This window comes from Dipodomys merriami, unplaced genomic scaffold, assembly GCF_024711535.1.
Source record: "Dipodomys merriami isolate MVZ:Mamm:240054 unplaced genomic scaffold, mDipMer1.0.p SCAF_7, whole genome shotgun sequence".
Classification (NCBI taxonomy): Eukaryota; Metazoa; Chordata; class Mammalia; order Rodentia; family Heteromyidae; genus Dipodomys; species Dipodomys merriami.
Genome location: NW_027206290.1, coordinates 54,365,093 through 54,392,112, shown reverse-complemented (window position 1 = coordinate 54,392,112; position 27,020 = coordinate 54,365,093). Strand labels below are relative to the sequence as shown.

The window sequence follows — 27,020 nt, the reverse complement described above, 5'->3', positions numbered from 1 at the left end:
CCACCCCCACTCCGCCCGCCTCGGTGACCTGCAGGGAGCCCCCCTTCCCACCCGCGCGAGGTAAGGGGGAGGCAGCAGCGGAGACCCCACCCCCTGCGCCCTGCGCCCCGGGGACTGGGGGGGAGGCGCGCGCACCGGGACGCTGCGGGAACAAGCGGGTGCGCTGTCCCCCGCGCTCCCACTGTCCTGCCCAGAGTCAGCCCCAGGGTCCTCCCGGGTTGTGGGGTGCGGTGGGGGCGGGGGCGAGGCACCGGGAATCGGGATGCCTGCCAGGACTAGGGGCCAGGGTGACGTTCCGCTGCGCTGGGCGGCCTCGGGTCTAGGAAGGGTCACCGGGTGTCCTCGGCTGACCTCTGCCGCGGTGGGGATGAGAGGCCACCCCAGGAGCTGCGGGCTCGGGCTCAGTGGCGTGTGTGTGTATGTGTGTGTGTGTGTGTGTGTGTGTGTGTGTGTGTGTACACACCAGAGGTTTTTTTTTTTCCGATTTGCAGGGTAAACCTGGTTGTCTGCCCTGTATCTAGTGCACCTCGGAGCTCCGATGCAGGGCGCAGGCTGCCGGAGACCCCAGGTGTCTTTAACTCCCCCTGGTGAAGTTCCAGAGGGACAGGCATGAGGGCTGCTTATATTTTGGTAGTAATCGATGGCAGTGCCGTGGGTACAGGAGGAGGACTAGGTTCCAGCCCCAAAGGGTTCCAGGGCCACATTCCGAGGCCTCCGATACCCCTCTGGGCTCAGCATTCACCCGTGAAGTCCACCCGCCCACTCGCCCGCGATGGAGCACCCCTGGTATGGCCGGAGGTGTTAGGGCTTTGCAGACCTGGGGCTTTAAAGCCTGTGATAATGTTGCTAAGACATCCAGGGCCAGGTTGGTCCCCTGGGCCCTGAGAGGCGCCTCTCTTTCTGATAGCTCTGAAATCCCTCAAGACTCCTACTGCAGAGAGGCAGCCCACAAGCCCACACTGCGTAGTGGAACTTGCTCGCAGGATTTGGGCATGTTGTGATTTGTTGGGCTCTCACTGGAATGTGTAAGGCAACTGCAGGACGTGCTTCCACCAACAGGAGTGTGTAAATATCCAAGCAAAGAATAAAATAAACACTTGGCAGCAGTCAGTGTAAGATAATATTTTGTTAGGAGAAATGGAACCTAAAAAGAAAAACTCCACACTAAACAAAATATCAGCCCTTTAGATAAAGACAGGTTACAGTGATAGCCCTCATCATTGTGCTACAGGGACAGAACTTTCTAATCCTCCCCTCCTCCCCCCTCTCCCCTCCCCCTTTACCAACCTTGGGCAACTGGGTGTCCACTGGTCATTCTGATGGACATTACAGCTGTGTGACCTTCTGTCCTCGTTCAGATGGGAGGACGGTCTGTTTGCTGTGGACTCAGGATCCTGTCTTCCTCTTGGCCTCAGGCCTTGTATGTCTCCAGGCCCTTGGTCCTTCTATTCTTCAAGGCTTCAACTTCTGCACATGATGTCACAGGCTATGGACTGGGAGGGGCCTGGAGCAGGGAAGACACATTGCATTTGGAATTTGGGAAGAAAGCCTTTGACTGGAGCTTTGAGGGGACAGGAGCAGAACTCGCTCTCCTAGCTGGAGACATTCTCCCTGCAGATAAGGAAACTTGACTTCCTTTAGGTTGTCCTGTGTGCTTGTTGAGAGAGAACATTCCAGCGGCTCTCTTCTCCCTCGCATCCATCAGCCCCTTCCTTCATGCCTTCTCTAAAGCCAAGGACCACAACCTACTCTAAAGAGAGGTTCCACTTTAGAACTCTAGGAACAACCTTTTGTTTAAGCTAAATCAGCTTCTGCCTGGAGGAGGCAGATAAATCATTTCTCCTGTCAAGGGAGTGTTACACTCTGAGGTCCATAATAAAATAGGCTTGTTCTCTGTCTGTCTGTCTGTCTGTCTGACTCTATTTGTCAGTCTGTCTCTCCCTCTCTCTCTCCCTCTCTGTCTCCCCCCCCCTTCCTCTCTCCACCCCCTCTCATCTCTCCTGTACTGGGATTTGAACTCAGTGCCTTAAACGTCTTAGGCAGGAACTCTACTAAATTGAGTCATGTCCTCAGCCCTTATTTGTTTTATTTATTTATTTTTAGATAAGAACTCACATATTTGCCCAGTTCCAGCCTGGACCACAGTCCCCCTACCTATGAGATGACAGGACCCAGCTTATAGGTTGAGATGGGGGTTTTGCTAACTTTGTGTCCAGAGTGACCCTTTCTCTAGATCTCTGCCTTCCAAGCAGCTAAGATTACACTTGTGAGCCACTGTGTCGCATTCCTTATGTTGTTTTGACAGAGTGTTTAACTTCCCTTCTATACACAGTCTACCTACCTACCAAGGATCCTAATCCGAGAATTTCAGTAAGGAAAGCTTCCCATTTTCCTTCTCTCTTCCCTGGTATAGTACCCCTTCTGCCCGTCAGAATCCCTTGTGTGGGCTTATCACTTCCAAGCACTATGTCATGGACTCCACTTATCCATTGTCTATGGTCCAAAACCAAATTATAGTCTTGCCACTAAAGGAGTGTGTGCTGATTGATTGAATGAAAAGTATCTTGATAGCAGAGCATTTTGAGGAGTTATACTGCAAGAAATACATCTTTCTGACTGGAATGCATCTAAGGAAAGCAGATTGCATTTTTATAGTTCTTTATAAAATGCTTATCTAGTTACTGACTCAGTTGTTTCTTCCAATAATGTTAGTTTTGTTTTATAGGTGAGGAGATGGAGGTCTAGAAGGGTCAAAACACCAAGGTGGGAGCCAGGGCTCCAGGTAAGAATCATTCTGCTACACCTCAGCAGACCTCTAGCAAATCAGTAGACTTGTAAAGACTTGCTAAGGGCAGATTCCAGACAGTGTGGTCTAGAGCAGTAGTTACCAAGCTGTGAGCTAGCAGCAATTTTACTGAGGACTTACTGGAGTTACTATGATAAAGTATGTCAGGGAAAGCCTAATGGTAAGCTGGATTTTTCAGAACCTTTGTTAGTAAGACATGCTTTAGGACTCTAGGATGGCACCACAGTGTGTGATATGCTTGCCAACTTTATTTGGCCACAGAGTATCTTCTAAGTGTAGTGTTGTTCCAAGTAGTCCATGGAGAAGTTGCTTTGTGAGTCCCACGTGGTATGTGGTCCTCTAGGTAGGAAAAATACGTGTTTTCTGGACATTTGGAAGTCATAGTAACCCACACAGGTACATTTAGAGTCAGTTGTTGCTTTGCTCACTCTGTGCATTCGATCAACATCAGTTGCCTAGGGTTTGATCAGATCTGAAGTTGGAGAAGTGTCTTCCTCTGCCCATAATCCCTCTACCTCAGCCAGCCTTTACAACTCTCAAGGGTATTTCAAATGTAGCCATGCATATGGGATGGAAATCCCAGAGCTTCTGCACCGCGAGCACTATTTACTATACTTAATGACAATAATAATTATTATTATGGATGGAATTCTTAGGGAATGGAACAAACCTAAGGAGGGTCTTAGACGTGTTAAGCAAGCATTCTCCCCCAGGCTACCCTCCAGCTGGAAAGAAAGCTCTGTTTCATCTTGGTTTCATCGCCTCTGAGTGTATAGATGCACCCATTTCTCTTGCTTCCTCTCTTTTTCTCCTGGGCACTGGCTGTATGGATTCTCTAGAGTGTCAGTGTCTGCATTTCTCATGAAAAGATAGCAAGAGTCTTGGAGGGACTCAGGCCTGGAACAAACAGCTATCTATTATTCCTCAGCCCAGGAGGTACAGCACCCACTTTCTATGCACCCATATTTGAAATCAGTTGCTTCTGAATCAGAGTCTTAACTGGCAAATGTGCTGTTATGTACTCTTTACAGATCAGAAAACCCAGATCTTCAGTTGCCATTGAAGAGTTGCTGAAGAGGAGTAGTCGAGTCAGAATTGTAGGGACTCAAAGGCAAAGTGTGGAGCTAGGTGTCTCATGCCTGTAATCCTAGCTACTCAGCAGTCTGAAATTCAGAGGATCATGGTTTTATATCACCTGAGGTAGAAAAGTCCAGGAGACTGTCTCCAGATAATCTGGCAAAAGATAGGCTGAGGGTTTGGCTTAAATAATAGAGCAACAGCCAAAATAGCAAACTGAGCAAGTCTGAGGCCTTAAGTTCAAACCCTGATCCTGACAGAAAAAAGAAAGAGAGAAGTAGGGGGGAAAGATAGAGGTGAGAAAGAGGAGGCGAGGAAGTGGAGAGAGGGGGAGAGAGAGACAGAGGGGGGTGAGAGAGAGAATGAGAGACAGGAAAATGAGAGCTGTAGGATAATGGAGGATCCTAGGTATATTTTTGTGGATTTAACTTTCTCTTGAAGACATTTCTAGGACTCCAAAGCAGAGCAAACGTATCTCAAGATTTGTTTCTTAGGTTTTTCCCTTGTGTGGAAAAGAAAGTCTCATTCAGAGAAGCCTTTAGAATAGGAGTGTTTTGCACCTCACCTGTCAGGTGCGGTGGGTTGGACGTACCAATGGTGAGGGGTGAGGAAGAAGACCAGAAGAGTAATGAACAGGAGTGGACTCCTGGACTTTAGAGTCAGTGCGCACATTTGAATGCTGTAGTGTGTGTGACCAAAGAAGAGGGTAGAGAGGAAATACTGAGATTTTAAACCAACTAAGTTCAGAAGTCTGTATGTCATCTAGCAGGAAACACAAGGAGTCCCAAGGACATGGTGGGGACAGAAACAGAGTGATGACAGGGAGCAGTCTGTGGTCAAGAAAGGAGTCAAGACAGCATCCTGGAAGCCTGAGCCTGCATTTGGTCTAATGAAGCAAAGTTAGGGCAGACACTCGTCTCACAGAGAAAATAGATTCATAAGGTGTACAAAATTGGCAATTTCCAAAAATACCCAGGCTTAGTCGTAAACTAAACAATCTCCCATATAAACAGGAAGCCTAGATACTTGAGGTGTAAGAATGTAAATACAAGTGAAACCTCTGATTTTTAGTTAATGGAGTGTGCACATCATCTTATGGTTTTTTTTTTCTATCCTTAATATTCTATAATAAAACTATTTTTTTTTGGTCAGTCATAGAGCCTGAACTCTAGGCCTGGGCACTGTCCCTCAGCTCTTCAGCTCAAGGCTAGGGCTCTCCCACTTAAGCCACAGTGCCACTTCTGGCCTTTTCTGATTATGTGGTGCTGAGGAATTGAACCCGGGGCCTCATGCATGCAAGTCAAGCACTCTACCACTGAGCCACCTTCCCAGCCCCAGGTTGAGAGATCTTATGGTACAATTTCGTGTCATTATCACTTTTACAGATTTTAGCAGTAACTAGAAAGAATATTATGATCCTCTGTTTTCATTCTGCTAAAAATAAATATATTTGTAGAAAAGGGAAAAACAAATCCTAGAAGCTCATGTCCAGTGGGTGTAGAGGAGAAATTGTAGAGCCAGGGATGTGGAGGAAGAGCCCTGGCTGGCCAATAAACTGGACAATCTAGAATCTTCATCCTGCTAGCTCCTGAGCAGCACCTGTGTAATTGATTAGGACCCAGACTCTCTCAGGTCAAGCACTTTTAATATCATCCAGAAGTGTGGAGAGTCTGCTGAGAGTGGGCACAAAGCCATCCAAGTTAAATACCACTAGCAAAGGACTCAAGAACACTGTCCCATCATGATGGAATAAATGTCTAAGAAATAGGATTTCTTGTAGCTGAAACTGTTTTGAAACTTGCTCATGGTTTAGTAAGAGTTTAATTAAATATAGTCTTTTTTTTTTTTTGGTCGATCCTGGGGCCTGAACTCTGAGCTGTCCCTCAGCTCTTCAGCTCAAGGCTAGCACTCTACCACTTGAGCCACACAGTGCCACTTCCAGCATTTTCTGCTTATGTGGTGCTGAGGAATCGAACCCAGGGCCTCATGCATGCAAGGCAAGCACTCTACCACTGAGCCACCTTCCCAGCCCCACTAACATTATTCTTATAATCTTTTCTATTTAAAAATAATGACTGGGACTGGGAAGGTGGCTCATGGTAGAGTGCTTGCTTTGCATGCATGAGGCCCTGGGTTCGATTCCTCAGCACCACACAAGCAGAAAAAAAAAACCCGGAAGTGGCACTGTGGCTCAAGTGGTAGAGCGCTAGCCTTGAGCTGAAGAGCTGAGGGACAGCGCCCAGGCCCAGAGTTCAGGCTCCATGACTGGACAACCCCCCCAAAAAAAGAATAATGTTGTTTTTTTTCTTTTATCAGGATTTTTTTTTTGTCAGTTGTGGGGCTTGAACTCTGGACCTGGGCGCTGTCCCTCAGCTCTTCAGCTCAAGGCTAGGGCTCTGCCACTTGAGCCCCAGCACCACTTCCAGATTTTTATGTGGTGCTGAGGAATCAAACTCAGGGCCTCATGCATGCCAGGCAAGCATTCTACCACTGAGCCACCTTCCCAGCCCTGTTTTTTTTTTTTTTAATGAGGCCATAGACAACCTGAGATAACGTATTTCTGGTTATCTAATTCTATTACTAGCTTTGAATAGCTGCCAAAGCAAATGGTCCCTGATTGAGAACTCCTGGTTCAGTTATGTAAAAAAGTTTATGAAAGTATATAGGTTTCTTTTTTTAAATTACCTATAAATATGATGTAAATGATATTGCTGAGGTACAAACCCAAAAGGGGTTCTAATGACTGTTGTGCCATTTTTGTTTGATGGGGACATGTGGCTATTGGCAGTACATAGAGACAGGTATTAGCACAAAACCTTCCACTTGCTTGAAATTCTCAAAATTCGAGCCATTCTAAAACTCAGACTTGGGCCAGGCAACTGTGTAATGTCTGTAATCCTAGCTACTCAGGTGGTTGAGATTTGGGATGTAGGATCTAGGATCTCAGTTCAAAGCTAGCCTGTACAGAATAGTCTATGAGCCTACATATCCAATTACCCAGCAAAATACTGGACTAGAGCTATGGCTCAAGTAGTAGAATGTCAGCCATGAGCGAGAAGGCCAAAAGAAGATAGATCTAAAATACCAAGACATAAATTATACAGGTCTCTAAGTATTCAACATAATGAGACCAAAAGATGAAATTCTTAGGAGAGGAACAGAAAGTCACAATGCCTATGTGCATCTGATCATACAAAAAACTGTATTGAAATGAAAGCAGGAAGGTTTTTTTTTTCTTTTTTTGCTGGTTTTATGTTCTCTCCTTTTTTTTGGTTGGGTGTGGAACCTGAGCTCTGGGCCTGCCTCAGCTCTTCAGCTCAAGGGTAGTGATCTACCACTTGAGCCACAGCACTTGTGTTTGCTCAGGTGGCTTGCTTCCTCCCAGCTCTTATTCTTCTACTTCCAGCCTGGCATTTGGGTCCAAAGTAGAGGTGAAATCTTAAGGGCTTCATTACGAGTCTCAGCTCCTCGAATATCAAAGATTATAGGCATGGACTGTCAGCATTTGGCTGTTTCCCTACTTTTTCACAAGTAAACTCTTAAATTTTAACTGCATATATTTACACAGTAAATGGGCTAAAGAGACATTTCAGTTTCCATAGACAGAAATGTTTTTATTTGCCAGGTCAGGATACTAAAATTCAGAAAGCTGAACATTTTTGTAACTTTCAGTAGTTACAGGAACTTAGTCATTTTACGAAGTTTTTTTGTTTTTTGTTTTTGTGGGTTGTGGGGCCTGAACTTTGGGCCTGGATGCTGTCCCTCAGCTCTTCAGCTCAAGGCTAGTGCCCTACCACTTGAGCCACAGTGACACTTCTGGCTTTTTCTGTTTATGTGGTGCTGAGGATACGACCCCAGGGCCTCAGGCATGCAAGGCAAGCACTCTATCACTGAGCCACCTTTCCAGCCCACATTTTTTTCTTTACTAGACCAAGTGTCAAGATTTACCTCTGAAATAGCTATTTCCCACTGCATTTATGCTATGTCTTCATACTTTTAAAAACCAAATGGAGGCAGATGTCCTGTGCATTAACTGTTTGGTAGGATTTCACTAGAACTTTGTATCTGGAGGTGAGCCAACAGCCTATACCTGGCAACTGTGCAATACAAACAGCAGCCACACCCATACAAGACAGAGCTGGGTGTATCCAAACTCACACTGGTAGGGACACTCAGCACTCAGCAGCAGCCTGTCCAGACTTCTCAAAAGTGCTGGGGATGGGAGCCGGTCTCATCTTTTTTGACATCATCTGGAAGCATCACCCTTTTCCTAGGTGACTGTTTGCTCATTTCCTTTGGGTTGTCAGTTGTGGGGCTTGAACTCTGGGCCTGGGCACTGCCCCTCAGCTCTTCAGCTCAAAGTGAGCGCTCTACTACTTGAGCCACAGTGCCACTTCAGTTTTTATCAGTGGTTTATTGGAGATAAGAGTCTCACAGACTTTCCTGCCCAGTCTGGTTTTGAACTGTGATCCTCAGATCTCAGCCTCCTGAGTAGCTAGGATTACAGGCATGAGCCGCCGGCGCCCAGCATCCTTTGGATTTTTTTAATGGTTCTGTGCACAGGAAATTTTTTGGAGTCCTGGACAACTAGCCCTTTGTATTTTCTTGGAATGTTTATGGATTACTGTTTCAATTCCCTTGGAATAATCTGGCAGGTGGTTCCTTAAGGAAGATGGAAACTTCACTTTTCCCCCCAATACTTAGTCCTTAGGCTTAGCACCCTTTGCTTCACAAACTGCTGTTCTCCAGCCCCGCCCCCATTTGCTACCTTTGGAAGGGTAAGACTCACTCTGAGGTTTGGAAAATTTACTCTTTCGTTCTTTCAATCAAATTTTATTCCATGGGATTTGTTTGGAATTATATTCAGCCTAGACACACGTGGGGGGGGGCAGGGAAAGCAGTAGTTTTGGGTCTTCCTTTATGTGATAGACCTCATCACTGAATAAAAGGCTGGAGGCCTTGTGGGTACTGGAGCTGTATTATGTGCACGGGTCCCTGGGCTGCCTGTGATACTGGGGTCCGGTGGAGACCAGGTCTTCGGGTTTCAGCACTGTTGGGAAATGTGAGGGCTTGGCTGGCTCCCAGGTTCACTTGCTTCAAAAACCTTGTAGCCTGGCAGGGAATATGGACAGACACAGGCAAGGACAGGGCTGTGTGGTCAGTTTCTGACCTGGGAGACAGACCTACTTGCATGGAGTTTGAACTTAAAAACTTCTTCATTCAGAGTTACTTTCCTTTGCAGTGGTTTTTCTACATGGCAGCTTAAGGGTCCATATAAGAAAATAAGCAGAGATTCTGTCTTTTTAGAAAAGGCCACTTCCCTCCCCTCCATGCCGTTCCCCCCACCCCTCCAGCCCTTTATGAAGCAAGCATGGAGGTGTTAGGCTGCAATGGCTCTTGGTTGGACTAGGAGGTTTTTTGTTTTGTTTTGTTTTGGATGCCTGTACTAGAGCTTGAACTCAGATCCTTAGTTTTTTCACTCAAGGCTAGCACTCTACCACCTGAGCCACATTTCTACTTCTGAATTTTTTGCTAGTTCATTGAAGAGAAATGTCTTCATGCACTTTGCAGCCCAGCTGGCTTCAAACTCCAATCTTCATCCCCTTGTGTAGCTCAGGTTACAGGTTAAGGAAGGAGACTCCACCCTATGGACATTAAGACTTGTCCTAAGGTTTCATGCCTTGGAAACAAAGGAGTCTAGGAGGGAGAGAGGTGGGGGGAAAGGAGGGAGGCCTGGATTAACAGCCAATGAAATGACCCACAAGGAGTCTCACCTCCCTGGACCAGTGCAGTTATTTTCTTCAGAGTGGCTCCCTCAAAGCTTCTTAACACCCCTGGGGTTGAGTGAGGTCTGGTGCATGAAGTAACAGTACTTCATGTCCTCATGCCCTGTCTCTCGGGGTGGAATTTCACATTTAGCATCTGTTCATGGATTGCCCAGCCCATTTTTCTGTATTCTGGGATTCCTGATTTAACCTATAGTTGTATACTTGCATCACAAACATTTCCCTGGGCACATCTCACAGCCCAATTGTACCTAATACTTTTAGCCATTGTCCTTTTGCCACACATTTTCTAGCGTTTTGGGCTACATAGGTGATGTAAAATAATATAGAGATCTTTGGTTTTTTTAGTCATGAGGCTTGAACTCTGGGCCTGGGTGCTGTCACTCAGCTCTTCAGCTCAGGAAAGTGCTCTACCACTTGAGCCACAGCGCCACTTCTGGTTTTCTGGTGGTTTATTGGAGATAAGAGTATCATGGATGTTCCTGCCTGGCTTATCTTTGAACCGTGATCCTCAGATCTCAGCCCCCTGAGTAGCTAGGATTACAGGCATGATCCACCGGCGCCTGGCTTACAGAGAACTTCTTACAGTTTAAACCCTATATCTACAGGCCTCTGGGGTTGGAGATGGCCATTTCCATGAGCAGAGCTAGAAAAGGACAGAGGCGGGGTTGGGTTTACAGATCTCTTTCTATTCAAGGACATTTATTCCTGCCCCGAGCATTTGTAAAGTATCTCCAGTGGGAAGACTGTGTAAGCTATGGTGGATGCATTCGGCGGTGTTACTGAGTGGCAAGTGAGTTCCTAGCAGGCTTGATAAGTGTGATGACCAAGGACATGGTCTGGGACAAAGGCCATGTCACTCACCAGGTTCCACCTAGAAAACAAGGCTGTCAGCTGGGTTGTGGGATACAGGAAGAGAGAGAGGGAGTGTGGGGTCCAGAACACTGGAAGGCTTTCAGTCCCAAAAGGGAGGCAAGAATGGTCCATGCAGAACAAGTGGAGCTTGGGGAAGCATCATGACCTATAGAATCAGAAATTAGACTGTGTGGGGAGCAGATGGAAGTCTGGGCAGGGACAGTCTAATCCACAAACAAATGCTCTGGTCCTACATGGGCGTAGGAACTCATTTTTTTTTTCTTTTTAATTTAAGCAGGGTTCACTCTGTAGCTCAGACTGGTATCAAACTTCCCACCCTTGTTTCTGCCTTCTGATTATAGGTGTGTACTGTTGTATCCTTTTTTAAAAATAATCTACAAAGAATCATCCTTCTTTGTCCATAATGAGATAGAGGAGATTTCAGAGGCAAAGATTCATGTGGAAACAGACTAGGAAATAGGGTCCTCATGGACAAGAGAATATAGAGAGGAGGAAGGAAGGAGCTGGCAGGGAAGGATGCTAAGCCACGGTGTATATCTAGCAAATCCCACTGAGAGAAATTTGGGGTCCCAGGAAATTTCTGGAGACCGTATAGGCTTCACAAGAGCAGCCAGCTTCCCAGAGTACTCATAGCCCTGTAGTGGTCAGACTTTGGTTCAGGACTGCCCCAAGCTCTTCTGCGCACTGTGCACACAGGCAAAGCAAGGTCTTAGGTCCAAGGACACTTCCGTGGAGACACAGATGCTGGCTGTGCAAGCAAATGGGCAGGGATGTTGTAAAGAAACATGAGGGTAGCATCTGCCACTGACTAGCATGCCTGTTCTCAGCCTGGCTCAAGCAGAAAGAGTGGACTGTACAGAAGAGTTGACCCTTCTTTATTTCCTATGACCTCCTTGTACTGCAGGAAACAAGAGTTTCTTACTAACCCTTTTCCAAGACATGGTGCTAGGGACAGCCCCCTGTACCATGACTTGTTACAGTAGCCTGACAGAAGCCATCTTTCTTGGCCATGTTTGCCTCTCACTGTTGAGCTGAAGACTTAAATTAATGTATTTGCTCAGTGCCAGTGGCTCACACCTGTAATCCTAGCTATGCAAGAGGCTGAGATCTAAGGATCACGATTTATCACAATCCATCATGACCAGAGACAGTACAATGACTGGGAGACCTGGCTGAAGAACTGAGATTTGAGGGGCCAGAGGGACCTGAAGCAATTCCTGTTGTTGGATCTCTAGATCCCATTAACAAAGGTTTTTTGTTTTGTTTTGTTATTTGAGTTGAGTATGGGGGAGGTGACGGTAGGGGTACGTGCAAAGGCTAGGGTTACAACCAGAAACATGAGGCAGAGTTTGCCCACAAGTGATAATTGACTTCCTTCTCTTAGGAAACAGAGTAAACACTCCAGCGTTAGCACACTCTCATCTCCAAGGTTTTAAGCTTTTAGTATCCAAACAGCTCTAACTTAAACACACTCAGGGCAGTAAGTTTTTCCTCTGTCTACCTCTACTGTTTGGCCTTTTCTGGGCACAGCTCTGGGCCTTCTGAATGCTGTCAGAGATTACATTCAGATCTCTTAACCCTTTCTAGGTCTCATAGCTCAGCTCCAGGGGTTCTCGCAGTGGTTCAAGGCCAGCCTGGGCAGGAAAATCTATGAGACTCTTATCCCAATTAACCACTAGAAAACCAGAAGTGGCCCTGTGGCTCAAAATGGTAGAGTACTAGCTTTGAGCAAAAGAGCTCAGGAACAGCTCCCAGGCCTAGAGTTCAAGGCCCATGACTACTACCACCACCACCAACAAAATTAATATATTTTATTAACATAGATTAGTTGTGATGTTTTTAGTGCAGTTTCATTGTAATATCTCCATACATGTACCCCATCAACTTTCCCTCATCTCTTGTTTTGGTGCTGATACTGGGACTTGAATGCAGGGCCTGAGCACTGTCACTCAGCTTTTTTTTACTGAAGGTTGGTGCTCTTACATCTTGGGGCATACCTCCACTTCCTTCTTTTTGGTGGTTAATTGAAGATAAGAGTCCCATGGATGGGCTGGGAAGGTGGCTCAGTGGTAGAGCGCTTGGCTTGCATGCCAGAGGTCCTGGGTTCAATTCCTCAGCACCATATGAGCAAAAAGAAAAACAAAAGCCGGAAGTGGCGCTGTGCGCTAGCCTTGAGCTGAAGAGTTGAGGGACAGCGCCCAGGCCCAGAATTCAGGCCTCACGACCGGACCCCCCTCCCCCCAAAAAAAAGAGTCTCATGGACTTTTCTGCCTGGAGGTTGGCTTGAACCACAATCCTCTAATCTTAGCCTCCTGGGTAGCTAAGGTAATAGTTGTGAGGCACTGTTGCCCAGTTATGGATTTTATTTTCACACACTCATATAAAGTCTTTTGACCATATTCACTCTCATTCCTTTTATCTATTCACCCCCCACCCCTTGCTTTACCTCTGAGTAAAGCCTGATTTTTTTTCTGCTGCAGATTTTATACTTTTAGAATTTATTGTAAATGTTCTATATAATTATGAGATGCCTGTAGGGTAGGTAAATGTCCTTCTTGGAAATAGTTAGCTTTCTGTTTTTGTTAGTTTGCAGGTTCTCTGAAGAGTATTAATGAGCTGTAGGATAAAGGATTTTTGAGAACATTGGGTTTAAGACTCCAGAAAATGTGAATCTCAAAAGAATTCCTAATCACAAAGGGCACAGAAACAAGCACCTTCCGGTTATTATTTGTTAAAACCTCACTCCATATGCACACATAAGCATCTGAGTCTACAAGTGTCTTCCCACCCCTGTGCCCATCTCTGAGGAGCTGCGTAGGTCCTGCCAACTAGATCGTCCAAGGGCCATGTATGCAAATTACCTCAAATTTAACCACGGCAGGTCTCAAAGATGATGCATGTTGTTACTAAGGAGCACGATTCAACATGAAAATCCTGCCACTTATAAATCATCAGTAGGAATTCCATGAATGTGCTATTCTCAGCCTGCAGCAGCTAGAATAGAGGTGGACAGGAAACTTGGAATACCATTTCAGGACCGTGTCCATCAAATGAGATTTAAAATATTTTGGATCAAGTTCTCAAGATATATCATGAGGAAGTCTGATTTGAGCTATTGATGTAAGGTGGAATCCATCTCTTTTTTTAGTTTTTCTTCCCCACTAAGGTTTTTCCCCCTAGCTTAAGGATCAAGAAGGATCATAAAAATAGTTATTTCAAGAGGAAAAAAACCACCTACAACAATGAAAAAGAGACAGCCCAAAATGAGCTACTATTTTCTCATAGTCCATTTAAACTTCTAAGTCATAGTTGGTTTTCAGTGTTCTTAGGGATTTTTATTTCCCATGAAAGGCATTATAATGAAACTCGAAAGGCTTCCAAGAAAACTGTACTAAAGTCTTCCAGACACTATAGTCTTTTCATAAGAACCAAGACTTGCTAGTTTGTAGGGATTATGATTTGGTGTTCTGTGCCTGCTAAGCACACATTTCTTTCTTCTGAGCTTTAACCCCAGTCTCAGGATTATGATTTGTGTGGGATTTATTTTTTAGAAACAAAATTTCAATATAGCTCAAGCTTGCCTTGAACTCATAACTCACTTGCTTCAGCCTCCTAAATGCTCAGATTACAGATGTGCATCACCACACCCATATGACACCTATGACTTTTCTTACTTTTCCTTTTCTTCCTCATTCTTCTTCACATAGTTAGGGATAGAATCTAGGATTTCACACATTCCAAAGAAGTGCTCAACCACTGAGATATAGTCCCAAACTTCTGGCAATTAAAAAAAAATCAAATAACTATTCTAGAAGCAGAGATACATATTGATAAATACAGAAAAATAGTTTTTTTTCCTGGGGTATGGTTTTGGGGTTTGAACTCGGGACTTTGCTTTGCTAGGCAAGTGGAGACACACATTCAGTCCCTTTTTACTTTAGTTACTTTTCAGATGGAGTCGAGTTTTTGTTTACAACTGGCTTTAGTCTGAGAGCCTTTTACTTTAGCCTTTTGAGAAGCTGGGATTACAGTTGTGAGCTACCATGCCCAGCTCATAAAAAAAGGGTTTTTGTGTGTGTGTGTGTGTGTCAGTACTGAAGCTTGAACTCAGGACCTTGAACTCTTGCTCAACTTTATCTTCTCAAGACTAGAGATCTACCACTTGCATCACAGCTCCCCTTCAAGTTTTTTGCTGGTTAGTTGAAGATAAGAATCTCAGGGATTTTTATGCCTAGGCTGGTTTTGAACTATTATCCTCCCATGTCAGTTTCCTGAGTAGCTAGTATTACAGGTATGACCTACCAGTGCCCAGCTACAAAATAGTTTTCAGAAGATTGACTATTTGAAGATAACGTATGAGTAGATGATCAATGATATGAACCCTGTGTAACTGCCTAGGTCACATGAATCTGACCCTGCATGGACCTGGCCAGGTCTTGTGTTACATGAGTCAAACCCCACTCAGAAGCACAGCAAGATCCCAACCAGTAATCACTGCATCTCAGGGTAGCAGACATCCCCATGTGCCAAACTCTGCGGAGGGCATCACATGCAACCATCTGAACAAATTTATGAGGGGTTACCTTGAATGTCACAGCCCCTTCCCCCCCACCCCCGTTCATGCAAAATAGTTATATTTGCCCTCTTTGGTATTCACTTATAGAAACTGAGGCATAGAGGTGAAGTAACTTGTTTAGAAAGTTCTGAAGTGACAGTTTCAGAAATATTAAGAAAGTACAGTTGCCAGAGTCCAAACCAGGTCTTTCCAAACCAGGCTTCATGCTCTTCACTATTCTGTCCTGTCTCCAGAATTAGCTTTGCGAAATACAATGCGCATTCATTGCCTGGACTGTGTATCAGAAGACCACAGAATCAGTGACTTCTAACAGAAATGTGTTTGTCTCATAATTCTGGAGATAACAAAGTTGAAAATCAAGGTGTGGGCAGTGCCGTGCTTCCCTTCCTAAATTTGGTAAGAAACTCTCCAGGCCTGTCAAGCTTCTGTGCACAAGGATTCCTTGACTTGTGGGTGATTGAGTCGAGTTCTCTATCTTCATGTGATGTTGTTCTCGTGTGTCTTCATAATACTTTCCTTATGTGCATTTTGGATCAAGGACCCACCTAATGATTTCATCTTAATTTTGCTAAATCTGCACATCCCCTACTTCCAAATGAGGGTGAAATTCTGTGGTAGTGGAAGTTAGAACTGTAGCATGTCTTTCTTGAGTGTGTTATGATTCAACTCACACCCAGGATAAAAGGAAAGACTGATCCAATATCCAGGAAGTGCCTCCTGGGGTGTTCTCAGTGGCAAGTATGCAAAGTGCCTGATATGAATGGCCTCTTTCCTGGGCTGCCAGGAGTCTGAGATGGGTGCAGTAGTCTTGAGAGACCTTCTCCAGAGGGTAAAAAGGCAGAGCAAGGGAACTGAAGGCTTTAGGAGATGCACAAGCAAAGTGGATAGTTCTTGGCCATTGATTTGGTAACATACTATTCGTTGAACTCTTGGGGATAGTTTCTGTAATCGTCTCTTACTGGCACTGGTACGTGCCAGGCTCTGGTCTTTGGGGCTCTATGTCTTCTTCCTGCTGGCTTCAGGTGCTTGAGAGGCCCAGTGACTCTATGGGAGATCAAGTAGTAAAATTTCAAAAATCCTGATGGTGCATGGTTTTGGATCATAATCAACAACAGTCATATAATCGATTATATAATAAACACAAGTAATCCCAGTATTGCATATAAATAGTGAAAAATATTATTGTTAAAAATGACCAGAATGGAAGGAACACTTAATTTGGGCAAAACTTACTACATGCTCTTGAGTGTTCTTAGACTTGAAGGTAAGTTCCTTCCTTCCTTCCTTCCTTCCTTCCCTCCTTCCTTCCTTCCTTCCCTCCCTTTTCTTCCTTTCTTCCTTCCTTCCTTCTTTCCTTCCTTTTATTTGTGTGCCAGTACTGGGGCTTGAACTCAGGGCGCTGTGCTCTCCCTTAGCTTTTTCATTCTGAGTTGGCTTTCTAGCTCGTGAGCTGCACACCTCCGAAGTTCCTTCATTCCAACCCTCACTGAGGCTCTTTGTCTGATAGGACAGTTGCCGTAGGGGGCTGTCAGACAGTAGCCATAGGCAGAGTTTGGAGGCCTTTGCCTCCAGAAAACTGGAAAAGAAAGAGCTCATGCACCAAACTCAGCTTATATAATGTATGGGAAAATGGCTCCCTTTCTACCCCAAGTGGCCAAACACCAACCAGTTTGTTGAAACAAGAGAGTCTTGAGATAGCTTGGGACTGGAAGAGTCTCAGAAAGAGTTCCAAATAACCCAACCATGATTTCTGTTCCCAAAGGAAGTCAGATAGATAGGAATGTGGACTGAGAACATGGTTTTTTCCTTAGAACATCAAAGCGATAAATTTGCAACCAGAGAAGTAGGGGAAAGATCAAGAGCCAAGGATTACAGGAAAAGTAAAGAAAATGTTTTCTATCACAAAAAGCCATGATTTCTCCTTTTGTCTTCTGCCACTGTGGCAATGGGAAGGAATTGAGAATGCCTATACAAATCTTTCCTACCCTCCAAAAGGACAGAAGGAAGCGGCACCCATTCATTTCCTACCACGTCACTGCTGAGTACCATTGATGCTGTCAGTCAAACTAGTTGAATGGAGAGCTACTTCCTGGATCTCCTCAGCCATTACTCCATTCCACCTCATTGTTGGCTCTTGTGAAGTTGATGCTGTAAATAAACAATAGGATTTTGTGTTTAAAAAAAAAAATCTCCCTGCTTGCTGATTACAGACAGGATTTCAGTGGAACAAGAGTAGCCACAAGGAGAAGACCGGGATTGTTGAGAGTTGGCTGGACTGTAGGGAAAAATGATGGATAACATTGGGAGAACGATCTGTAAGTTCTGTGATGCAGTTTGACACAAGGAGTGAGCAAGCATGGATACCCGTGGCTGGTGCTGGACTTCTTGCTGACCACACTGTGGCAATGATGGTGACCCTTAAGGAAATGATAAATCGGGAAGGGAGAGTTGCACTACAGTAAAGACTTCCACTTTGTCTGTCTTAACTTTCTGAGAACCACGCAGAGGTGTGGAGCAGGCCAGCTCTATGCATCCGGAGCTGGAACAAGAGCTTTGGGTTACAAGTCCCTGGGTGGCAGTTTCTAGCAGCAAGCTCAGGAGGTGCTGTTCTAGAATCAGCAGGGTGGTCATAAGTGCAGAATTTTATATTTGTGTGTTGTTCTAAGTCTTTGAAAATGTTATAATGGAAGGATTGGCTGTCACCATCTGGAGATGTGACTTTGTACTCACAGCTTGTCACAGAAGGTATCAGAAGGCTAGTCATACAGGGGATGGTTTTAATACCATGTTTGCCTATATCTCATCAGCCGTATTTTACTAGCTAAAACCCAGCCACAGAGGTCCTCCCCAAATTCAAGAAGGAAGGATAGTATGAGGTTCTTCATGCGTGTACTGTGTGTCTCCTGCAGACGTGGTAGCGGCTGTGCTGTGTGTAGTTACATAGAAACAGCTTATGCTGTTCAGGAGAGAACACTAATAATGATTGTGAAGTAGGTTGAGCAAACTCCTGTGTCCTAACCCTAACTCTTTGAAGGTCGGTGTAGAAAAGCAAAGTGGCATCAGCCTGGAACTCTTAGATCTGTGTGTTTTCCCATGGTTTTATGAGCAAGGCAGAGAACTGCAAGGAGAGGTAATTTTCTGGGTTCCAGGTCTTCTAAGAAAGGGATTTCCAGGGACCCATTGGTGGCCAATCTTCACTGTAGCTTGTAACTATAATCCTTTCTACAGGTAGGGATGCAAAGCCTAGACTACAGGTACTGCAGACTTATTAATGATGCTGTATCATCAGAGAAGGGTGACAGTATTATGGTAGTAGAATGGTTACTCAATTTGAAGTACTTTTTTAAGAAATTATTTTGGTGTGTATGTGTACCAGTACAAGGGCTTGAACTCAGGACATAGGCGCTGTCCTGAGCTTTCTTTGCTCAAGGCTAGTGCTCTACCACTTGAGCTACAGCTCCACTTCTGCCATTTTTTGATGGTTAATTAGACATAAAAGTCTCACAGACTTTCCTGCCTGGGCTGGCTTTGAACCATGATCCTCAGATCTCAGCCTCCTTAATAATGGAGCACATTTTCAAATTTTAAAAATCTGTTTAGTTATTTGCGGTTTTCATGCTTAGGTGGTAACCCCTTCTTTATCTAGACTCTGCATATGACCAGAATCTGTGGGCTCCTATTAGTCAAAGAGTAGACTGGAGAATTACTGGAGAATTAGTCATGAAATATTCAATAGTTTGGTCACACTATATTAGTCTGCCTGCATCCCGCTAAAGCTTTTGAAGGAAAGATTTAGCTCAAGTCTATTCTTTGCTGTGTGCTCCATGCTTAACCCAATTTAAAGCATAAAATATGTATCAAAATGTTGCTTGTTAAAATGTTACTACTAACATGTAACAGTTTAAACAATTATTGATTTCGTTAACTGAATTTCCCAAAATTAAAGAAAAAAGTAAGGCTGGGAGTAGTGGTACATGAGTATAATCCCAGTTTTTCAGGGGATGGAGGGAAGACGATCTCAATTTGAAGCCAGCCCAATGGCAAAAGTTACTGAGACACCATCTCAAACAAACAAGCTAATGTGGTACACCTGCTTCCTCATTACTCAGGAGGCAAAGGTAAGAGGATTGCTGCCTAAGGCTGGCCCAGAAAATGTTAGTACAAGATTCTATCTGTAAAACAGACAAATAAAAAAAAAGGACTGGAGGCATAGCCCAAGTATGAGCGCACTTGACTAGCAAGTGTGAGGCCCTAACTTCAATCTGAGTACCTCAAAACTAGCGGAATCCAGAAGTGCTGACTGTGAATGTTTATCTGTGTTCCTGGGTTCTTTGTGCCTCCCTTGATAGAGCCAAACACACCAAAGCCAGCAAGCTGAGTAAGAGCAGGGGATCCTGAGTTCTACCCTCGAGCTAAGAAAAAAGAAGAAATTAGCTTTGAATATACTTTAGTGGTTAGAAAGGAATTTAAGCAATTGTATATGGATGAATGTGTGTTAAGTTTCTTATTTCATGCTATCTATAATTTATGTGCTCTCACACAATGGACTATATTTGTGGGTTCTGCATCCAAGACTCAAGTAACTTGAGAAAATATTTGAGAAATAAAATAGATCTATTCTGCCCAGGAGACTCTTTTTCCCCCTGGTCCCTCCCTAAACTATACAGGGTAACATCTGCAGAACATCTCTATTTCTATGAAGGATTATAAATCATCTAGAGGTGATTTCAGATATTCGAGAGGATGAACATAGGTTAGAGGCAAATACATACAAGCCTTGAGCATCAGTGTGTTTGGGTACCATGGTGGCTCTTGAACCTGTGCCCATAAGGATATTAAATTTTAAAAAAAATCCCTGAATGATGAAGACTAAATTTGTTTCAGTAAAATTAGTGTTTTTAACGTAGTAAATGTCATTATTATTTAAACACACAAAATTATTTAAACACATAAAATGGCAATACAACTATGGCAGTTACCTAGAGCCAAATCTCTTCTCATAATGGGGGTAAAAATAGAGCCAACAGAATGATGATTTACATACAACTCTAGGATTACTAAGAAACAGCATTCTACAAGCTTCAAATTCCTTATAAGCATGAAGATAAGTACCCAGGTCCAGTCAACATTTTTTGTTGGACTTGAACTCGGGGCCTGAGTGCTGTCAAGGCTAGTGCTTTACCACTTTGAGCATTTTTTGTTTGCTTCCCTGCCCCCTCCACCTCCGTGGTTAATTGGAGATAAGAGTCTCACAGACTTTCCTGCCTGAGCTGGCTTTGTACCACAATCCTCAGATCTCCTAGCCCCCTGAATAGCTAGCATTATAGACATGAGCCAACAGTGCCCAATTGAGATACATCTTGAGAAAGGTGAGGCATCCAGCTGGAGAGTTGGCCATGTCTAAAGAGAGCGCAAAGGGATAACACTTAGAACCATACAGAGATTTTAAAAGAAAAAAAAAATCACAAAATTAAGCCACATACTGGTGGCTCACACCTGTAATCCTAGCTACGTGTGAGGCTGAGATCTAAAGGCTGAGGTTTGAATCCATCCCAGGAAGCAAAGTCTATGAGACTTTTATCTCCAACTAACCAGCAAAAAGGTGCTAGTGGATCTGTGATTCAAGGGGTAGAGTGCCAGCCTTGAAGGGGAAAAGCCAAGGTAGAGCTCAAGGCCCTGATTAAGGACACTATTTCACTATGTCACCAGCAGAGGGCATGCTTGAACCACGAAACCTTGTTAGCCACCACAAGCTATCAACACAAGCTATCAACACTTATTGCTGGTCCAGGAAAGAAAATATGGCAAAAAGAACAGAAGGTAGCAGAAAGCAGGAACAGAGCCACAGTCAAAAGAAACAGTTTGAGAGTCAAAGCATTTTGGATGATAAATGTTCTCACCCTTTGGAAGAAGAAAATCAAACTTTATTCCTATGCCATACAGAAAATCCTATTTCAGAAATAGAGGTGAGACTCCAGTGGTACAATGCCAGCCCTGAGCAAAAAAGCCAACTGAGAGCACAAGGCCCTTAGTTCAAAGCCATATTTCTTGATGGATCATAGGTTTAAATATTAAAACTGAAATGATTAGCATTTTAGAAGGATATATACAAAATCTTCATGACTTTGGAGTACATAAAGATTTTTTGTGTATGTTTATGCCAGTCCTGGGGCTTAAACTCAGGGCCTAGGTGTTGTCTGTGAGCTTTTGTGCTCAGCATTAGTACTGTACTCCTTGAGCCACAAGTCCGCTTCTGACTTTTTGGTGGTTACTTGGTGATAAGAGTCTCACAGACTTTCCTGCCCAAGCTGACTCCTGAACAGGTAGGATTAAGGCATCAGCCATCAGTATCTGGCATAATGTTGTTTTTACATGGTCCTACTCACTTAAAGATTGCATGCATTGCTGTATATAAAAGTTATACTTCAATACAATGTCTCTCTCTCTTTTTGTTTTTTGGCACTCAATTTTCTTCCTATTCTGTTATGACTCTTCTATTTCCACTAATTCTATTCTCTTGTTTTGTCCAAGATTCTTATCTTTTTTTTTCTTTTTTCTTTTTTTTTTTTCCAGTTCTTGAACTCAGGGCCTGGGCACTGTCCCTGAGCTTCTTTTGCTCAAGGCTAGCTAGTACTCTACCACTTGAGCCACAGCACCATTTGTGGCTTTTTCTGCTTATGTGGTACTGAAGAATCGAACCCAAAACCTTCATGCATGCTAGTAAAGCACTCTACCACTAAGCCACATTCCCAGCCCTCCAAGATTCTTATCACATGTCAGTTGTTTCCTGTTATTGTTTTCTCTATCTTGGGCATTTTACTTACTTGAACTGGTAGCTTCACCTGCATATTTTCTCTTTCTCTTTTGTTAAACTAGGTGTTTTCCTTTAAAAAAAATATATAGGTGCTATTTTTTCTCTTACAATTTTTTTTTTTTTGTCGGTTGTGGGGCTTGAATTCTGGGTCTGGGCACTGTCCCTCAGCTCTTCAGCTCATGTCTAGCACTCTACCATTTGAGCCACAGCACTACTTATGGTTTTTCTGGAGGTTTATTGGAGATAAGAGTATCATGGTGGCTGGGAAGGTGGCTCAGTGTGAGGGCGCTTGCCTTGCATGCATGAGGCCTTGGGTTCGATTCCTCAGCACCACATAAGCAGGAAAAAAAAGCCGGAAGTGACGCTGTGGCTCAAGTGATAGAATGCTAGCCTTGAGCTGAAGAGCTGAGGGACAGCGCCCAGGCCCAGAGTTCAGGCCCACGACCGGACTGCCCCCCGCCCCCCAAATAAAAGAGTCTCATGGACTTTCCTGACCAGGCTGGCTTTGAACTGCGATCCTCAGACCTCAGCTTCCTGAGTAGCTAGGATTACAGGTATGAGCCACCAGCGCCTGGCACAAAAAAATTCTTGAGATAAGTATTTCTGAAACTTAAAGCAGAAGACTCTTTGTGCAGAAGTGTTAATATTCTCAGGGAAATGTCAACATTTAGACTGAGTCAATAGTACAACCTGGCGTCCTTATTCTGTCTATATTGTGTCTATTTCAGGCAATGGATAGATAAGGGATAAAGTGTTTTCTGCACCAGAAACATTAATGTTTAGACATACCCAGAATGGTTATCTCAGTTCCTTCTGCAATTTTGGAAAGGAAATATGTATTTCCTTCCTTCCTTCCCTAATCCAGTATTTTTCCCTCAGGCAGTTTTTCATGGTTGGCAGGTGCTGGCAAACAGGACCCTTGTAGGGCTGTGGATCTGAGCAGTTGACAGGGTCAAGCTGACCATGAACTGAGAGAGAGAGGAATTGTTCTTCATAGAGGAACTGCCCTGGGAAGGGATTCACAGGGAATGTTCTAGAGGGGAATTTAAAACTTCAGCAGACTCTTCCATCCCTTTCCCTTCTCTCACCTGCCAACTCTGCCTCTTCCCTTCCCTTCCTTCCTCTCTTCCTTCCTTCCTTCCTTTTCTTTTTCTCTCCTTTTCTTCCAAGGATCTTGTTCCATGGTTTAGGCTGTCTTGACAAGAGTAGTATTTGCTACTAAGAGAAACAACCAAGTTAGCCATTCAGTCCTTTCACCTGTGAATCTTGGCTTTCTAAAGATGCAATGGCCCTACGTAATTTTACATCCTTTTTTAGAGGAGTCAGGGAAAATAATTCTCTTTATCCATTTTCTATCGCCATAACAAAATACGTCAGTCAGATAATTTATAGAGAGCAGTGGTTAATTTAGCTCGTGGTTCTGAAGGCTGAGAAGTTCAGTTGGAGTAGCTGCTGGCATGGCCATGGAGGGCATCTCACCTTGAGACAGAACAGTTGTGCCGCAGACAGCTAGCTTTTATAGCAAAACGAACCTTCCCCCTCTCATAGTCCGCTAAGTCATGACCCAGTCCCTATTCTCTTAACACTGGTACATTCAGCACTAAATTTCCAGCACGTGAAATTTGAGCAGCCCATTCACATATCCAGCATCACAATTAATGATGCAGAGAATAGTGCATCAACCATGGTTATATACACAATGTGAGAGGGGGGTTTTGTTGGTGCTTTTCAAAAGCACTGAGCAATGCAAACATTCAGGAACATTTACAGTCTGCAGTGATGTCATCCAACATGTACATAAGCCTTTTAGATGGCTTCATTAAAACGTATCTACACTATGTATCGGAATGTTTTTACATAGAAGAATATTCTTCATCTCTCCAACTCTTCCAACTTGCTTTTTTACCTGATAAATATATCCTTACACAGGCTTGAGAGCTTCTGATGAGACTAGTAACTGTTTTCCACACATAGTGTTGCAACCCGCTGTGTGTTCCTTAATCGCATGAACCAGACCATGGAACTGAGGTTTGGAGCACCCGGGGACCTGTAGCCTTCCACCAGCCACACATCCGAAGGTTCCATTAACCAAGGTTTTTATTGGTCTTGTGCAAGGAAATAAGGTACAAACTTCAAGTTGTGACAATATTTTGTATACAAGTGGTTGGTGACCTTCTTATTCTGGGAAGGAGAGCTAAACAGTAAACAGCTTACAATTTGCATAAACCTAAATCTTCCCTTAGGCTCCCACGCAGTTTGAGGTGGAATCTGACTTCTTGTTAGGCTAGGACTGATTGACCTTTCTCATCCTTCAGAGAGTGTGTTAGGAGAAGGAATTCCAAACTCCCAATCCCTTCAGGGTCTCACTGCATAGTACCTAATATATTCCCTAGTTAACATTTAATTAACAAGTAGTTATGATCAAGACAACCCTTCCTACCCCCATATAGAAATTACCTTAAAGCTTAGGATGAAATGAAGTTCTTAAGGTTAGAAACAGTTAAGTAATCTTCAGAGAAATTGTACTTTTGAGGATCCCATGGAAGTTGGGAAGAATTTGCATATCTCTAAGGAACACCACCTTGTTCAGGCTCAGTAACAACTTAAAGCAGATGCCCTTGGCTGCTGCGCACGCACTTGCTCCCTTGCTACCCCAGAGAGATGGAGACAGTTTCCCAGCTTGTTCTAGCTGCTTAACCCAGACTCAAAAGAGTCAATCAGTCTGTTCCATAGACAGGTTTTAATATACAGTTGTGCTTTCCATGTATACAGGCATGGTTTAATTAGCTAATACTTTATATTTCTTTTCTTTCCTTTTTTTTTTGGCCACTCCTGGTGTTTGGGCTTAAACTCAGGGTCTGAGCACTATCCTTGAGCATCCTTTGCTCAAGGTTAGCACTTTGCCATTTCAGCCACAGCCCCACTTCTAGCTTTTTCTGTTTGTGGTACTGAGGAATCAAACCCAGGGCTTCATGCATGGTAGGCAAGTACTCTACCACTAAGCCACATTCCCAGCCCAGTGCTTTTATATTTCTATGTGTAAGACTTTATGGCATGTCATATGTATTAAGTATAAGTTAATTTACTACGTCTAATGGTTTTTGGTAGCCATTTAATATGATAGCACTAAATATGAATAAGAGATAGTAGTACAATATTATATTTTTAGTGGTTATGTTTTTCAAAGTCTAGTTGCCTTTGGAAGTTTACTAATAGTCTGATGGGATTTTTCTTCCTTTTGGGAGTCTTGAAAAACTTTTAAACACTCTTAGATGCTACTGCAGCATATGCATGTAATCTGAGACCTGTCACACATTTGTTTTGACCTCTGTGGGGGTACTGGGGCTTGACATCAGGACCTCATGCTCTCTTAGTTTTTCTTTTTGGTTCAAGGCTGGAACTCTGCCATTTGAGAGCTACACCTGTTCTTCCAGCTTTTTGGTGGTTAATTGGATATAGTCTCTCAGGTTTTTCTGCCTAGACCCGCCTTGAACCGGTAATCCTGCTATCCCAATCTGCTGAGTAACTAGGATTACAGGCTTGAGCTACCAGAGCCTGGCCAACAACATCTAATTCTTTCTCTTTTGTCCATATGCTAAGGGTGCTGGATATCTAAAATTCTAATATGTAGTAGAGGCTTCTGGGATAGAAAATAGCTTGATTAATATTGAGGGTAATAACAGCAAACTTCTTTCTTTTTTTTTTCTTTGTTGTTTTTTAAATGTACTATGTGATTTCTTGTTTCGTTTGTATGTTCTTCCCCCTATGGTATATCCCCTGCTGTACTATATTTGATTTTGGTGCCCTGGTATTGCATATAAATTTATCTGAATTAGGGAAGGTAAGGGGAACAACAGAACAACAACTTGGGAGGAGGGGGTATTGGAGAGGGAGGGAAAGTGGGAGAAAAATGAGGGAAGGGGTAAGAAATGTACTTATTACCTTACTTATGTAACTGTAACCCCTCTGTATGTCACCTTGACAATAAAAAATAAAAAACAAGGAAAAAATAAATCAATAGAAAAATTATATATATGGAATTGTTTTATGCATTTCATTATCTAACTTGTTTTTTTTTTATTGTGAAAATACCGTACAGAGGGATTACAATTACATGAACAAGGTAATGGGTACATTTCTTATCAAGCATTGTAGCCTCCTCCTTTGTTTCCCCTTCCCATCCCTTCCCATCCCCTATACCACCCCCCACCCCACCCCCGCCCCCCAGCAAACTTCTTTCTCCTTGAGGCTACGTGTGCCTTGTACTCGCCTCCCCAGAGTGCTGGTTTGTTAAATTCAAATTGGGAACTCATGCTAGGATGCTAAACCTCAGTCAACAAGTACTGATAAAAAGACCGGATGCATGCTGGGATTCACCATAGCTTTCTGGGCCAAGAGCAAAAACTAAGCTCAGCACCCTGAACAACACACACGATACAACAGTAAACTCCACCCCACAACCATCAAAGGATTTTTCAAATCCGGAAAATGCTGCATAAAAATATAGGTAGGAAATGACTATGGGCAAAATATCATAAACTCAGGCAAGAGTGGAGGTATGTGTGTGACTTTGGCCTTTCCTGTTTTGTGAAATGAAGGATTTGTTATAGGATGAACAAATCTGAGATCTGAGGATTGGCGTTCAAAGCCAGCTGGGGCAGAAGAATCCATGAGACACTATCTTCACTTAGCCAGCAACAGAGTTGGTGTGGAGGTGTGAGTTGTAGAGCACCAGCCCTAAGTGAACAAGCCTAGTGAGAGAGAGTGGGGGGAGGAGGGGCCCTGAGCGCAAGCTCTGGTAAGTAACTGGCATAAAAAAAAAATAAGATGTTCCAGACAGCAGCTGGTAGTATGGACTTACTCTTTGAGATTTAGGTATCTTCTTGGGAGTTCTGGAAATGTCTTTATTAGAGGGATAATCTTTAATGATGTGTTAGATTATATTCAGGATTGCCTTCAGCACCGTTGATAATCTGTGAGTGCACTGAGTCATGCATGGGTAAGGTTGAACACATCGAGCCTGGCTTTAAATCAGCGTGGGAAGCATGGGAAATGCTACTACGTGTGACTGGTAGTTAGAGCTGA

The 27,020-nt window shown here is 43.8% G+C and overlaps 1 protein-coding gene across 2 annotated transcripts in view; it reads left to right on the top strand.

Annotated features, from left to right (window-relative positions):
- Positions 1-27,020, top strand: part of Rin2 (Ras and Rab interactor 2) — a 197,271-nt gene that overhangs the window by 351 nt on the left and 169,900 nt on the right. The window contains exons 1-2 of one of the 2 annotated variants that reach the window (XM_070006667.1): positions 42-60; positions 2,726-2,782. The gene's annotated coding sequence lies outside the window, so the exon portion shown is untranslated. Of the gene's footprint in view, positions 1-41; positions 61-2,725; positions 2,783-27,020 lie in introns of those variants that run through there. The other variant, XM_070006668.1, reaches the window with a different exon arrangement.